The sequence below is a fragment of the Ciona robusta genome, chromosome 8, assembly GCF_009617815.1.
Source record: "Ciona robusta chromosome 8, ASM961781v2".
NCBI classification, from domain to species: domain Eukaryota; kingdom Metazoa; phylum Chordata; class Ascidiacea; order Phlebobranchia; family Cionidae; genus Ciona; species Ciona robusta.
In genome coordinates, this window is record NC_143242.1 from 2,643,426 (window position 1) to 2,658,569 (window position 15,144).

At 38.4% G+C, this 15,144-nt stretch overlaps 1 long non-coding RNA gene across 1 annotated transcript; it reads right to left on the reverse strand.

Annotated features, from left to right (window-relative positions):
- Positions 1-453: 453 nt before the first annotated feature.
- On the reverse strand, positions 454-15,084 carry LOC149732254 (uncharacterized). Its single transcript, XR_016385598.1, has 3 exons — positions 14,087-15,084; positions 10,513-10,598; positions 454-9,390 (listed from the first exon to the last, which is right to left on the reverse strand). It is a non-coding gene; the product is annotated as an uncharacterized LOC149732254 (long non-coding RNA).
- Positions 15,085-15,144: the final 60 nt, after the last annotated feature.

Genomic DNA, 15,144 nt, shown 5'->3' on the forward strand with positions numbered 1-15,144 from the left:
TGCTGAATATATTTATAACAATTAACAGCGCTCTTATAGAGTCACGGGCCAGAGTTATGAATATTCTTCCTTTACCACCAAATGCGACGTGAAAAGAGATTAAAAACATTTCCCTCTTAAATTACCCGACTTACTATACGTAAACCAAGAATTTGTAACTAGTCCAAAAAGCTGTTTGTATTAATTAAGATACTAAGCGTGGTCAAGCGTGTTTGCAAAAGGAAGCACAAACAAGTGACATGGTGTCAAGCAAACGCGAAAAGTCGAATTTACTCGCGAGAAAAAGCAACAAAACAACAACAGCAGAAAGTAACCATTATTATTCTATTTGCATTTATTTTTTATTATGAGATATCAGTCGTGTATAACAAGCAGTATAAGTTGCTGTGGTTATTCTTGCTATTCCAGAACATTTGGGGTCACAAGCTGTATATTACTGGCCGATAGATTGGATTTTGGTTTGACCCGCGGTACAATGAAATGAAATAATAAATTAATTCGACAAATCTGTACAAATTGATAAAGATTGATGTACACAAACATAACACGTTCAAAACTAAGTGTTTGTTTATGGTTTAACAGCATTGATCGATTCGCGAGAATGACCTATGTCTAATTGAATTCAAAACAAACGATTAAGACACGTCAATATAAAACATATCGCATTTCCTTGCGTAAAGATACGAAGCCATCGTTCATGCTTTCCGACTGGTGAAATAATAAGAAATGCAGTTTGGGCAAGTCTTAAGTGTTATAAAGGGTTAACGCGCGATCGCATTTTGTATTTACACATCAGAAACGGGCGTAAACAAAGTTTTTGTGCACTGGCACTTACGACGCCGCCGCGACACTTGTACACTGTATATACGTGCTGCTGAAAAAAGCCAGTAAACATTTCGTTCGCCAGCGAACAATAGCGGACTAGTAGGTAGGTATACATATAACATATACAGAGCTTTAAACAAGCGGCAGATGTGAACTGTTGTTTTCCCCAACGTACTGACAATTAATGTGACTGTATCTAAACAGCCACACAGCAAATGATGCTCGCTTTTGTGTTAAAACAAAGGCTTATCAAAACACAAATCGTTGTTGTTTACTTTTGGCGTCAGTAACCAAATCTGCAGCAACAAACAAATGCTTACTAGTCCAAATAAACTGCCAGTTTTCCCTTTCTGACTTTTCCAAGAATTGCAACGCAACGTTTTTCTCTCTGAAAAGTGACCTGAAAGTGCTTGTGCTTATTTAATGTTCACTGACATATCTCAAGAGTCTTTACCTGGAGAATGAATAGCACTACACGCCACTCAAGAGAGGCATACAGTACTTGGCCTCCGAGGTCAAGCCTACTTTCAAAGCCGCATTCGTACTCGCTAATATGAATATAATAGTCGTACAGTGTAAAAATAAACCAGCTTTTGATAACACAGCAACACCGCATTTAGGGGTAAAGCGAAAAGAGGCTATTAACTGCTCTTTTCGTTCGACAAAACGGCTTACTGCTCTATACCTTTTAGTTTATAGGGTAATAAGTTAACGAAACAAAGTTTAGAAGTGTAATTTGCGGCGGTAAAGCAAGTCACCTTCGGCGAACTAGAACCGTAGGCACCTTAATTGTACCAGTCATGAAATACACGCCCGTATTAAGCTTCAACGACTCTAAATTCGGCTGTTACATTGTGGTTAGCGTTTCTACGAGTGTTTAATTGTGATGGTTTAAAACATACAAAGTACACGTTTAATTATAGCCACTGGCACGAAACGAAAAGGTAACTTATAAAAGGTCTCATTAAAAACATGGAGAAAATCATAGCGACGACTTTCCATATAGCCACTGTCAAGCTGTCCAACCTAATATATAGAAAGTGTGTAAGTTTGGACAATTGAGATATTTTGACTCATTATTTCGACTGCCTACTTGACCCGACTCGAAGTGACCACAAAATATTTTGTTTCTAATGACACACGCCAGAAGTATCAGCTTGAACTCGTGATAACCCTTTAGTTTTGGGCCAATTTATTAAAAACGTATTGTATAGTAGAGTGGGCGGAGAAAGGACACCTTTAGCTCAGAATACCTAAATATCCTGATCTTGTTTTAAACAATTAACAACGCTCCATGGGAGTCGTGAGGATACGGTTATATAAATCTTGGATAATCTTTGTTTACAACCAAATGGGAAGAAAAAGTAAAATAAAAAGGTGTCTCATTTTCCACCACCCAACTATATAATTCTGTAAGTATTTAATGTTTTTACTAGCGAATGGGCCCTATTTTACCTCAACTTACTACACTTGAAAGGCTGTATTATATTGTCCAACACGATGCAGCAAATTTGCTCCTAACTTGGTAGTTGTTTGCAAAAGTATAAACGTTGTCAGAATACAGATTTATGAGTTTGCAGTCTAACAATAGCATTGAATTTACAGCATGGCTGGTACCATTAACGCCATTACGGCGTTTGGAATGGAACACGGTGTACCGCGTATCCATAACAGGCTATAAACTTATCAATGCGCACACATGATGTTAGGCAAACGTGTAAAACACAACCTTGCCATTTATGGAAAAGTCACGATGCTCCCTTTACAGTTAGGTATGCCATAAAAACGTCATACTGCCAGCACTGCGTACTTGAACCAGAACACGAGCTGGTGGGGTGACGTCGCTTTTTCTATTAACGAGATTCCCAACGAATCGTAAAAGCGAAATTAAATTCTGTAAGTTACGACTTTTCTGTTTGCACAGCTTGAAGTTCGCCGTGTCCTCAGTGAAGCAATGTTTGCTGCTGTTTTGCGAGGAATATAGCTTCCGTTTATATTGGTTTGTTTGAAAAAAATTTACTTGGGAAGCCCCACGAACGATTCCGTGTTTGGACAGTAACTAAGAGAGCACATTTTGTAGCTTTACATATTGATGTAATAACGTAATGGGAGTTATGGGTAAAAGTTCGAGTAAAGTTCGTTTCATCTTAAATTTCGATGTGTAATACGTCATACTCCAATTAAACATTTAAAGAGCGCACTCAGCCGGCCGTAAATCGAATTGAAAGCAAATAGCCTGGACTTTAATTTTAACGGTGCAATTTCTTTTTTCTTTTTGCTACCACGTTAAACGCGCTGTCGTAAATTTAAAGTCGGTTTTAAAATGCCAAATTCCGTGAACCAGCACGCCAAAAATATGATCGATGTCTTCAATTTCGTGAAATTTGAAGCGAACTTGCAATATTGCAGCCCCCGTTTTATATTGAAGGGGCTCTCTAGCAACGACCTGCTGGGCCAATTGCTTGAATGAACGCGACTGTTTTGTTTATATTGCTTTACATAACTATCCACGATTAATAAAACATCGGGGTGGGCAATAAACTGTAGACGACCGACACGCCCAATTAAGTCATTTAGATCTGCCGATATGCGTCTGCCAAGCTATATTTTGCCAGGGCCGTCGGTCTGGACTTGGGGCCCAGACAACCGGGCTCCGCTGTAGTTTAATATCTCATGCTTTGTTTCAAGCTAATGTATTAATAATGAGGCGTAGAATGAATTCGAATTTAAGTGACGTAAACAAATGATAGAATTAAATAAAAAAACACCGGATATTGCGGGCTGAGAGCTGGAGTCGTTATACGGCACTTGTTGCTATTTCGCGGAAATCCATTTTTGGAGATATAGAAGTTGTTTGTCAGCAGTCTCGATGGTAAACAAAGATGCGGTATTACAACTTTTGCGTTGTTATGTGATGTGTGACGTCTCCGCGGTGATGAAAACCTAAAAATGCGAAAGACAAGCGCCGGGAGAAAGATGGCGGGTGCGAGATCGACAAATGAACCGGATTAAGACTCATAAATCTTTCAGTGCGATCAATCTGTCAAAACACAATCCATGTGATTCCACCGGTACACTGGCGATAACAGACAAAGCGCCCGTTGTCGATTTGTGTTTTGCCGTTCAAGCATAGCGTTTGCTGGCAATTGCGGTCTCAGTTAAAAAGATACAATCTAACTAAACCAACGCTTATCCGCTTCAGGATTCGAACGGCACAGAAAGATTACCCCCAATTTTCGGAACCCGATATCTTGGCCACGCTCCTCTGTGACGTCACATGAATGACGCTTATGACGTCATAACCAGGGGTAATAGCACCAACCCGCCGTCCTTACGCCTCCCGGAAAGACAGATATTTGTACGCGAGCGGGTTTAGGCTTAATACTATAATAGCTTCCGAAAGGCGCCCACGTCACGGCGGGTGGGGTCGACGGTATAGGCGGCGAAAATAATACTCCTTTGCGGCAAGCGGTATGTTAGTGAGGTCTATATACGGTTTTCCATGGTATACCACAACAATTCATGTTTCTGCTATTTGACGTGTATAGTTCCATGAACGATGCTAACAAACAACTTGACATATACGAAGGAATTGACATTACTTAGAAGCAAGCTACAGCCGAAATTTTGGTTTTCGTTAAACGTGTGTGGTTTATCAACACAGAATTATTTATGTCATAAGACGCTGTTCCAAAACGACACACGGGCGGTCATATCACATGTCACTTACAGTTTTGTACAACATTTGCGCCCACTTACAATACAATATCTTGTAATAATCAGGTAGCATGCCACCTGCATGTGAATCAAATCAATAAATTGGCCAAGAGGTTACGTTACACTAACGTTTATACTTTAATGTATACTAGCAACGATGCCGAAAACTGAATTTACAGACATCACTTGGCGAGCACGTATTTTACAATTTGTTTTCCGAATGACGTAACCAAATATTCTGGGACGACTGCACGCCCGAATCACAGTTTGTCTAATCGCTTTGTATTTAGATTGATCATGAGAAAAATATGCGGCTTAGATACGGAAAAACAACACGCCGATACCGATAATGCTTTGTTGCTGTTCAGCAGCGTAAAAATCCGTGTTAGGATGACGTCATTTTTAGTTACGACAGGGATTTCCCATAAGTAACTGTTATAGCCCAGTTGTCTATAGCGATAGATACGTAATAATATATACAGCGCGTTCGTTGCCATGTGAGCAGCAACGTATTTCGAAGCATTGTTAAAATAATTGCCTGGGAACGCGAGTACACATCAGTCACCGCCGGTATTCCTGGAAAAATTGGTTTATTTCCGTTTTGTGAATCGGCACAATCTTGCCTTGCTTTACGCACAGCCGACCACGATTCAAGATAAATTATGTGTATTTACTTGCGCAGTAAAGTAGGCAAACAAAATCTTAATGATGAATTTGCATTTTTACTGGAGCGCTTTTGTTAAGAGCAATCGCAATTGTAATTGTAGAAACAATTTTAATTGCTCACGTGAAACATTTATTACCGTCTTTACAATTGAAGCACTCGAGTGCCACCTAACGACAGTTTATCAAAACTTAAAAAATAATTCAACAGAAAGTTATACGATTTGTGCTGCATGGCAGCGACATTGAACAACTATTCATAATACATATTTATTGCTGTATATTAGTTTTCGGAGTCACCCATTTCCAATACAGATATAACCGAATTAAAATAAAATACTTTTCAGATTTTGCTGCATAAATCTTACCAAATAGCAATTTTTATCAATCAGTAGGTATTTCAAGGCGTGGTAGACAGTTATGTTGAAAATAGGTTTAAAGGTTGGGGTGGTAGTTACCTACATTTTTATCAAAATTGCTGGTCACAGGCGGAGAGGCGAATCTCGAACGCAAACAAACGTAAATCGATAAAAAGGGAAAGTGAACAAGCCAGCCAAACTGTTCTACAAGGGTCTAGCTATACAGCAGTGTGAATGTGCTTATTTCAAGGGCCCTTAACGCCCATTTTCGAACAAGGCGGAACTAACTTTCTGGTGTGTCATGTATGTAAGAGAATACATCGTGTTACTTTTAAACTAAAAACAGCATGAATTTCTAAGAAATTTATATAAAGCTTCGTAAACAAGTTTTTGAAAATAACAACAGAAATTCTTAGAAATTTATAAAAAGCTTTATAAAAACATTTCCTTAAGAAGCTGTCTACGCGGAATCCTATCTTCGTCACACAAACGAGCGATCTGTTGCCTCTTAAATTACCGAAAACCATCATAAGTCATTCTCCTTTTACGATGTCATTGAAACCTGTAAACGGGTGGGAAGTCGGCAGTGGAACACATAATTTACGTCAGGGTAACGCGACACATGAGATTCCCATCAGAAAGCGTCATTTTCGAGCAGTTTGTCCGCATTAGTGGTTATAAATATTCATAATTCAGTACGGATTACCAGGCCGGAACATTAGGGTTGGAAAGCAATACAACAACAAAGCGGGGTCGATGATGGACGAGGCCACAGTTCAATTTAAACTACTAAGCAACAAGTGCAATGTTACAACATGCGCTAGGGTAAAGTGGGCTTCGGAATTTCCGCCCAAAATAACTTGACCCTAGTGATAAAAGGCGAGGGACACGTCAGAGCTTTGAATGATAACTCCAAGTTATCAGTCAGGATCTTTCAGAAGAAAAACGCAGAAAGTCTACAGCAGATCTGCGGATTAAACACCGCCTGTTCTACAAGGGTTATCAATCTAAAATAATAGACCGAGGCCGGGTCCCTGTAAAAACAAACACTCCATTACGGTGACAAGCCGAACTCGCTTTTGATCGCGGAACCCAGCCGAATCGACTAATCTCGGAATCTGATCGGGACCACTGTTTTGAAAAACTGGAATCCGCACCGGTTGTACAGTATCTTGTCGACGCGGCCACCCAAGGCGGAAGCTCCGACGCTGCGTATTATCGTCATGCTAAGCTGTCATTAAACTCGTATTGCGCGACCTTTAGGTTTCCGGCTAGCATCTGCTTAGGCGCAATTTGGAAGTGGTCGGGCAAATACAACTCTTTGTCTCGACTTGAATTCGCGTTTTTGCTGTCAGACGAAAAGTTAGACATGGAACTTTTAATCACAGAAGCAAAACTTTTAAGCTGTTTTTTAAGGGGCTTTTTGGTGTTATACCGTACTGATCGACTAATCTCAATTCAGAGCCACCTTTTGTTTTACCGGTGCGTATGCAGTTTGCAATGCATGGCGGGCTTATTAGGTTAATCAGTCACTTTTGAAAGTATAGTCATGGTTAAGTACAGTATTATAATAAGCAAACCTTCATCAAAAGCCGTGTCTTATACAATAATTAGCACATTAGCATGCTCAATATAATATCTGAACAAAATACATATTAAACTTACTAAACATGTATTTTAAAACTATTATTAACTGCAAATGCACAAATGTCATTGTATTTTACGAATGTAATAACACCTTTTCTTGTTTCACCAGAATTAACTACCTGCAGCTAAAACTACTTGGCGACACCTAACGGTACTAAATACCTAAACTCTGTCAAAAAACAAAACAAGTTTTAAAACTCGAAAATTGCCCCTGCTCTTACACCACTGTGCAGACAATCTTTGCACAAAGCTGAAATAAAAAGACCCTAAACGTGCACACCGCCAGCGCACAACGAAAGTTTCAGACACAAAAACACCACCTGTCAAAAGCCTTGATTTGCTCGTATAGAAGGCAAATAAAAGTCCAATTTTGTGGTAATTCCAAAGCAAATATTCCGAGTTCTGAGAGTGGATTCGGGCGCGTTTCAACTTCCCCGAACATTGACGCGACGACAAATAATGAGTTACCTATTATTTCGCACAGCACGAGCTGACAAACATACACTACGTTCGCGGGCGCCAATATTTTGACTTTCTAATGAAATTTTGTTGACCGTCTTTGGAATGCGGTGGGCACACAGTTTTGACAACAAAATTCGTAAAACGACATCTGATTGGAGTTGGCAAACATTTTAAAGGGAAGCAGTTATAATAATTCAATATTTAGAAATTTGTTTGCAAAAATCTCTGGCCCTTGCAAAAATCTCTGGCCCTTGTTTGAACTAATTCGTTGGCAAGACAACTATTGCATTCAACTAAAATGCTGACGAACTAACAGGCGACAGCGTTGCAGTCAAATGCATAAATATTTTGGTAATTAAGATTATTCATACTACACTTATTCTCAGTTTGTTTTATAGTTATAGTAGGGTGGGGAAAGATGGGACACCTTTTCATTGTATTTTCTCGTCCCATTTGGTAGTAAACAAAGAACATTAAAATAATTATAAAACCGCATCCTCACAACTCCCATAGACTGTTGTTAATTGTTTAAAACACGATCAGAATATATATATGAATATTATGTACTAAAGTAGTCCCATCTTCCCCCACAGTACTATAGCATTTGTTTTAACGACTGTTGTCCTTCTTTATTTTTGAGCAAAAATGTCAATCCCCTATTTGAATGTTACTCGCCGTTTAGGTCTATATACAAGCGGACGTGTTTTACCACCGACTAAAATTGTGTTTATTAATAGCATTTGTTTTAACGACTGTTGTCCATCTTTGTTTATGAGCAGAAAAATGTCAACTTCGTAGCCCTATCTATTTATACGAACCAAGAGAGTGTCTACGTATCCGTTTACGTCAACGAAATATGTCACTTTTGTCATTTGGAAAATATTACCTATGACGCACCAACCGTATACACAAGAAAACTGCGTCATCTTAACACATTCAATTGGCGTAATGTGTATTATATACGTAATACTTCTTCTAGCAGGTACATGGTCTACTTTTAGCCGATCCGAACAATAGTTATACCAATCAAACAACGCGCTTTATGGTTGCGGTTGGAGACGCAAATAACGCATTCGACCGCAGTTTGAGAAAGCAAATATGACCATTTGGTGGTTTGGGGCCTTTTAATATATTTAGCGGTTATTGTCGGCGAGTTAAAAGGTGTTTGAAGGAACCACGATATCTAATTGTTAAGCACGCGTTGGGCATATGTCATATGGTGATTTAAGGTGAAGAAAGGGGCGAGAAGGGCGTGTATTAACACCTTTTTGTGTTAGCATTAGTGCAATGTAATCAGCATACAAAGTTTCAATTGTGACTAATTTCTAAAAATAATTTGGGTTTTTAATAAATGATTTTTAAATGCAAACATAATTGAGTTGATCCGATCTATACTCGTTTCCTCAGTAAAAACTAACGTTAGCAGTTCTAAGCTAATCCGACTTGGTAAAACCAAATGTTTCGTCATGGTAACTCTTACTGCAAATACATCATAATCACTTCTTAAAAACTACAGAAGAAATTTTAAAATTTAGATTTTAATATCTGCGCAATAGTCAACACCTCAAACAACGCAAGATAAAACTAAAACCGCCTGGTGGAGCAAGAGAGTCAAATCTTAACCAATTTAGCCCACTCCTCCAAATACATTCTGCAACTTGACAAGTCCGTTATGTTGAATGAACAGTTGTATATCGCTGTTATATACGACTTTTTGCTGTTTTACAATGAATTATTTAACCTCTAAAATAGAAAACTAATTTGTGAAACCTTCCATACCGCATTTTTTTAAGATGAGATATCGATTACGTCACTTGAAATGAAAAATTAACACAATACGAAAATATACAAAGCACCTAAAAGCAACCAAGCGATCTTTTCGTATTTTCGCAAAACAGGTTTCATTTCCTATCGTTTTCTCATTAGAATAAAATAAAATTTTCTTGAAAATTTTTATTGGTTTTATAATCTACATTTAAAAAAAAAGAAAAAAAGAGAAAAGAATCGTTTTAGGAAAAAAATAATAAAACTTTTTTCCTAAAAACGAAATAGATTCATTCCTAAAAACTGCCGTAATTCAGCACGCGTTTTATAACACCAACAGCTGACGTTCATTCTACGAAGGTTCCCTAGTAAAGTTTACGAGTTCATAAAACTCTGCCAGGGGTGATTGATGTATATAGCACCTCTCAACACAACGCTTTTACTCCCCTTTCAATGCCTCATTTTACATTTTATTAAGTTTAATTTTTATACACTAAAAAGTATAATGTACTTTTGTATAGAACATATTTAAAAACAATTAAATATCGATTCCTTTATGGCAATACGTTACATGTAATATATAGTAGGGTGGGGGAAGATGGGACACCTTTTCGTTTAGTTTTCTCTTTCCATTTGGTAGTAAACAAAGAACATTTAATGAATTATAAAACCGTATCTTCACGACTTTCACAGACCGTTGTTAATTATTTAAAACACGATCAGGCTATTTGGATATTATGTGTTAAAGGTGTCCCATCTTCCCCCACTCTACTGTATATATACATTATAATATTTTTTTTAAACTGTATTATTCACCTTTTCGACTTCGCTGCGTTTTTGTTTTGTGCGCCAATATAAAACGCTTCACAAAGGTAATTTTTAAGTAAAACCGAGTTTTACTATAAGAAAAAGGGCTAGCAACGTCTAGAATAGCCTACAAAATATGCCAAGTACTGTTACGCATACAGAGAGTGCTGGGACATCATGACCCATTACCCAATCCGCTCGCACAGCCATTTTTACTGCTTAAAAGTCGAATAGGAAGTACATTAGCATGCTCAACACATATACATACCTCCACTTATGCAAAGTAAAGCCGGGACAATTTTCTCTGCAGTTAAGACACCGCTTGCCGTTCACGAAGCCACTCAATGCGTGGAACTGTAAAAATCGAATGGCAATAATTAGAGAATATATATATATATATATATTCCTCTCTCTCTCTCTCTCTCTCTATATATATATATAGTAGGGTGGGGGAAGATGGGACACTTTTAGCACATAATATTGAAATATCCTGATCGAATTTTTAACAATTAACAACGGTTAACAACATTGTTTTGGTTTACTACCAAATGCGAAGAAAAATAGAATAAAAAGGTGTCCCATCTTCCTCCACCCTACTATAGATGTTGCTTTTACCATTTCCTAGCCATATCACTAACTTACAGCATGCGTTTGACCTGATAACAGGTTCTTTATAGGGGTACGAAACATTACTATATGATATTGAACTCCGACGATGGTGTAAAAAGCCCATGACTAATTATTGACAAACAAGTCTAATGTGTCGCAAGTTGATGAACAAATAAGATTAGCGACACGAGTCCATCGGACATCTCGCCAAAAATGGCGAAACGTGATGTGCCGAGTTGGCCGTTTATTTTGCGACGCGGAGATATTAAAATACGGGCAACAAAAACCGCAGCCAACGCCTGGGTGTTTTTCTACATGGAATTTTCGGGGAAAAGGACCCTGTCTCATAAGCTTGGGTTACGCAATGCTGTCACGCAGAGGCAGCAGGCACGGGTATGGCTACGTCACGCCGGTAGATCGCACGATAAGGTGTGTTTGAAAACAACTTAATCGACAGACGACACTTAATCCTGTGGAGCATCTGCCGCAGCAACACGCAGATATTTTAGGCACTTCGTGGACACTAGTCTTACTTGCAGGTAATGAAGAGACGGGGATGCAAGCAGGAAACCATGTTTTTCTATTACAATTCTTCAAGAATATCGATTTACCAAAGGCCTTAGCGCAGAAACGAAACTCATATCCGAATTGTAACCACTGCGAGCGATTGTGTAACGCGTTCTAAATTAAGAAAACTAGCGGTCGGTAAAACCGCAGCTTCGACTGTCTTCTAACAACTACAAGGTACCACCAGCAGCAGCACATATAGGAGCGGTGTATATGCTGCGGGAGGCAGCAACAGCAGCGGTCAGGCTGCTTAGTGCGTCCAATTGAGGGGATTACCTCTACGTTGGCGACTCGGCGTGTTTTCAGGGATTAGTTAAACTCTAATCCCGCTGCGGACATCTTTTCGATTTGCACCGCCGCAAAAATAAGCTCATGACATGGGGCATGCTATAAACAGCTATCTCTCTCTTGTTTCCTCAAGCCTGCAGCTCGCAGTCGAATAAGTTCGACTTGCACTTCGCTACGTTTGTTTGGTGCAAGCAAAAACATAGCGGCTGCACGCTTTTAAACAGACTTTACCGTTAGCTGACATTTGCAACTCGGTTTAACATTTAAATGTAATGTTTGTTGTTCATATCGCAACGGTCGTGAGAATGGTCAAAAACTCGCTTGGCTTTTAACCGCAGAAAATGAATGCCCTTATTGGGAGAAATAAACAAACAGGTTTTAACAGGTTTACTGGTATATAATAAGCAAAGCTATTTTAACCCAAGTCTAAATATAGGCTTATGAATTTCGGCTATCGTTCGCGAAATCAAAATACAGCTTACAAATTTAATTTCACACACCTATAAAGAAGAGTAGATATTTACCCCTATAATCGTGCCTTTCAACATTAAGAAAATAGAAACAAAAATCAGACCAATAAATCCTAGACATTATGTTAAGTTGGAGCCGTGAAGCACCTCTTCAAGGAGACTTCAAGGTTCGTCAGCACGGTATTGTGACGTCACAGGGTCTAATTGTCGAGGAGCATTAAACATGGCGGGCTACGGTACTTCAGCAATTTGCTAATCAAAGACTGTGTAATGTAATCTTGGGGTAATGAGGCATGCCTTGCACCGCATCAAGGGGCAGATAGAGAATCGCAACTTTTAAATACGTGTGGGTATTTGATAAGGGTCAAAAGTTCATGAGAATAGGCTGTATGTTTGCGTAAAAAAGGCAGCAATTGTATAGCCTTGTTTGCTTTTTTAACCACACAAACGAGGGTATAGTAGGGTGGGGTAATATGACACATGTTTAGTTCTCTTTTCTCGTCCCATTTGGTATAGTAAACAAAGAATATTGACAAAATTGTATAACCGTAGCTCCGCTACATATATACTATATATATTTTGTCAAACACAGTCGAATATAACCTTTTTAAGAATATAAACTATTACATTTATTGTGTAATAGCAATTGTGTAATGTGTAATATTTATTATGTAATAGCAAGCCCTGTACCAGCGTTTAAACATTCAAACTGGTCTGTGGTCTCCACCCAATGTAGATTACATATTTCAAACGCTAAACCGGTTTCACCGCAAATTGAAAATATAAATTAAATTTCTCAACACGCGACACAACACGTATTTACTCAAATATTGGCTCGCTTCAAATTAAACGGCCAACTTAAATTACATAAATATGGAACAGGAGAAATTTTAATTGCCCAGTAGCGTCTGAATCTTGTGGGCGGGAAAAACTGACGTGGTAACTTGTGCTGATACGACAAAGTGTATTGAATCAGAAAGCAAATAAAGGGATAATCGAAAACGTTCATTGTATTGCACTATTCCCTATAGGTTAGCGATTTTAAACGATTTTATTTCGTGCTTTAAAGGCGACAAACGGTCAAGTACTGTTCATCCATATAGAGTATCCTGCCTGGAGATATAGGCGTATAAAACTGGATTTAGAAAAATACATCAAGTACCTGGTAAATACCGGAAAGTAAACGGATATAGCACTAAAGAGCCTAAAGGTATTCGACCGTCAGCGAATCGCACAAGCATTCGTACTGTATACATAAAAGTTTTATACACACGCCGAGATTGATAGGTCTGAATGTTCTTAAACGCCTGATTGCAAACGAACTTAAAACTCTGTTTTCTAAGCTCACGGAAGGGAAATACGTTCCAAGTTCGGATTAAAACTTTCAAGGAGAAATACAGTGGCTTAGCACATGCATGTTTACCACTTTGTCGGCCATGTTTCGCATTGCTGGATGGCACAGTGTAATCCATGCCTAAGGCGCCGATTAATTAGTCATCAGCGTCAAGATAAAGATAATTAACAAACCAAAGGCATGTAAATAGCACGAGTGTGGCGAAAGGGTATCTTCGGCACATGGTACTTCGTTCGCTGCGGTTACCCTAAAAAAGCAACACAAAACAAGAAACAAAACGCTCGACTTTGACAGCGACCTTTACAATACAAGCGAATACAATGCGTCGTATCAATCTAGGCCGATTATAATATACAACAGGTCCAAACAAGTACACACGATAATACTTATAAACTGATACGACAAATTCATTTTCCATTTTACTAAAGTTAAAAACGAACAATTACGACATTGGAACTGGTACAGGTAAATCAAACCACTTTCAGACGGCATTATTACTGAAAACACATGTCATGTAATTTAAATACAAACACAATCATTAGATTACAACTTACTGCATCGTTCGTCGCGACGTTCTGTCTTGTCATCGAATAGGTTCAGATTTCTTCGCAATACACAATTGTTTTCGACTAATGCTCTCAATAATATTATTCTCGTATAACTGAAGGCAGCATTTAACTAGCTTTTGAGCTAAATGGTCTGTGTACAAGCTATACGACGTGTTTGATCGTCATTCACGCTGTGCAAATAGACTTCAGATCGTGTGAACACTCGAAAGCGTTCACTAATCAATGAAATAGAGACGCGCCAGACAGCTCTCTAACGACACCTATAAGCTCAACTTAAAAGCGGGGAGAAATAATATTTCGTCGGGAAATATAATATATGTTTTTTTCCAGTGTGATTGAACAGACGTATATTGGTAATGCCAATTGGTAAGTTATAGCGTTTATGAATATTAATAATTACTTAAATCGAGGTAAAAAATGTGACAGGCAAGCAAAAAAATATTCTTTCACAAAGTTATAGTAGGATGAGGGAAGATGGGACACCTTTAGCACATATTATTTAAATATCCTAACCGTTTTTTAAACAATTACTAACTGTCTATGGAAGTTGTGAGAATCTAATTTTATAATTCTTTGAATGCTACTTGTTTACTACCAAATGGAATAAGAAAATTGAGTGAAAAGTTGTCCCATCTTCCCCCACCCTACTATATATGTGTGCTCTCGCAAGTGGGCACGCGGTATACAGGAAACAGAACATCAGTGTTAGTAAGACTGTCGTTGCCCTGCCTCACGAGGATAAACAATTTACATTCATTTATTCAAGTTCTAACGGGACTGTTGGATCTAGCAGTTTTACAATGCTATCAGAAAAACTTAAGAGAAATCTAGCATCTATCAGCACAAGTTTGCACTGTTCCTCCGTTTATGTTGAATACCATTCACTTTAACCAGGGTTTCTGCACATGCAATCTAGAACCCCCTGAACAATTTTCCCATGCTTCATTCCGAAATCTTATATAGTATTGTGGGGTAAGATGGGAAATCTCTAGCACAAAATATCCCAAAATCCTAAACTTTAACAACGGTCTATATGGAAGTGA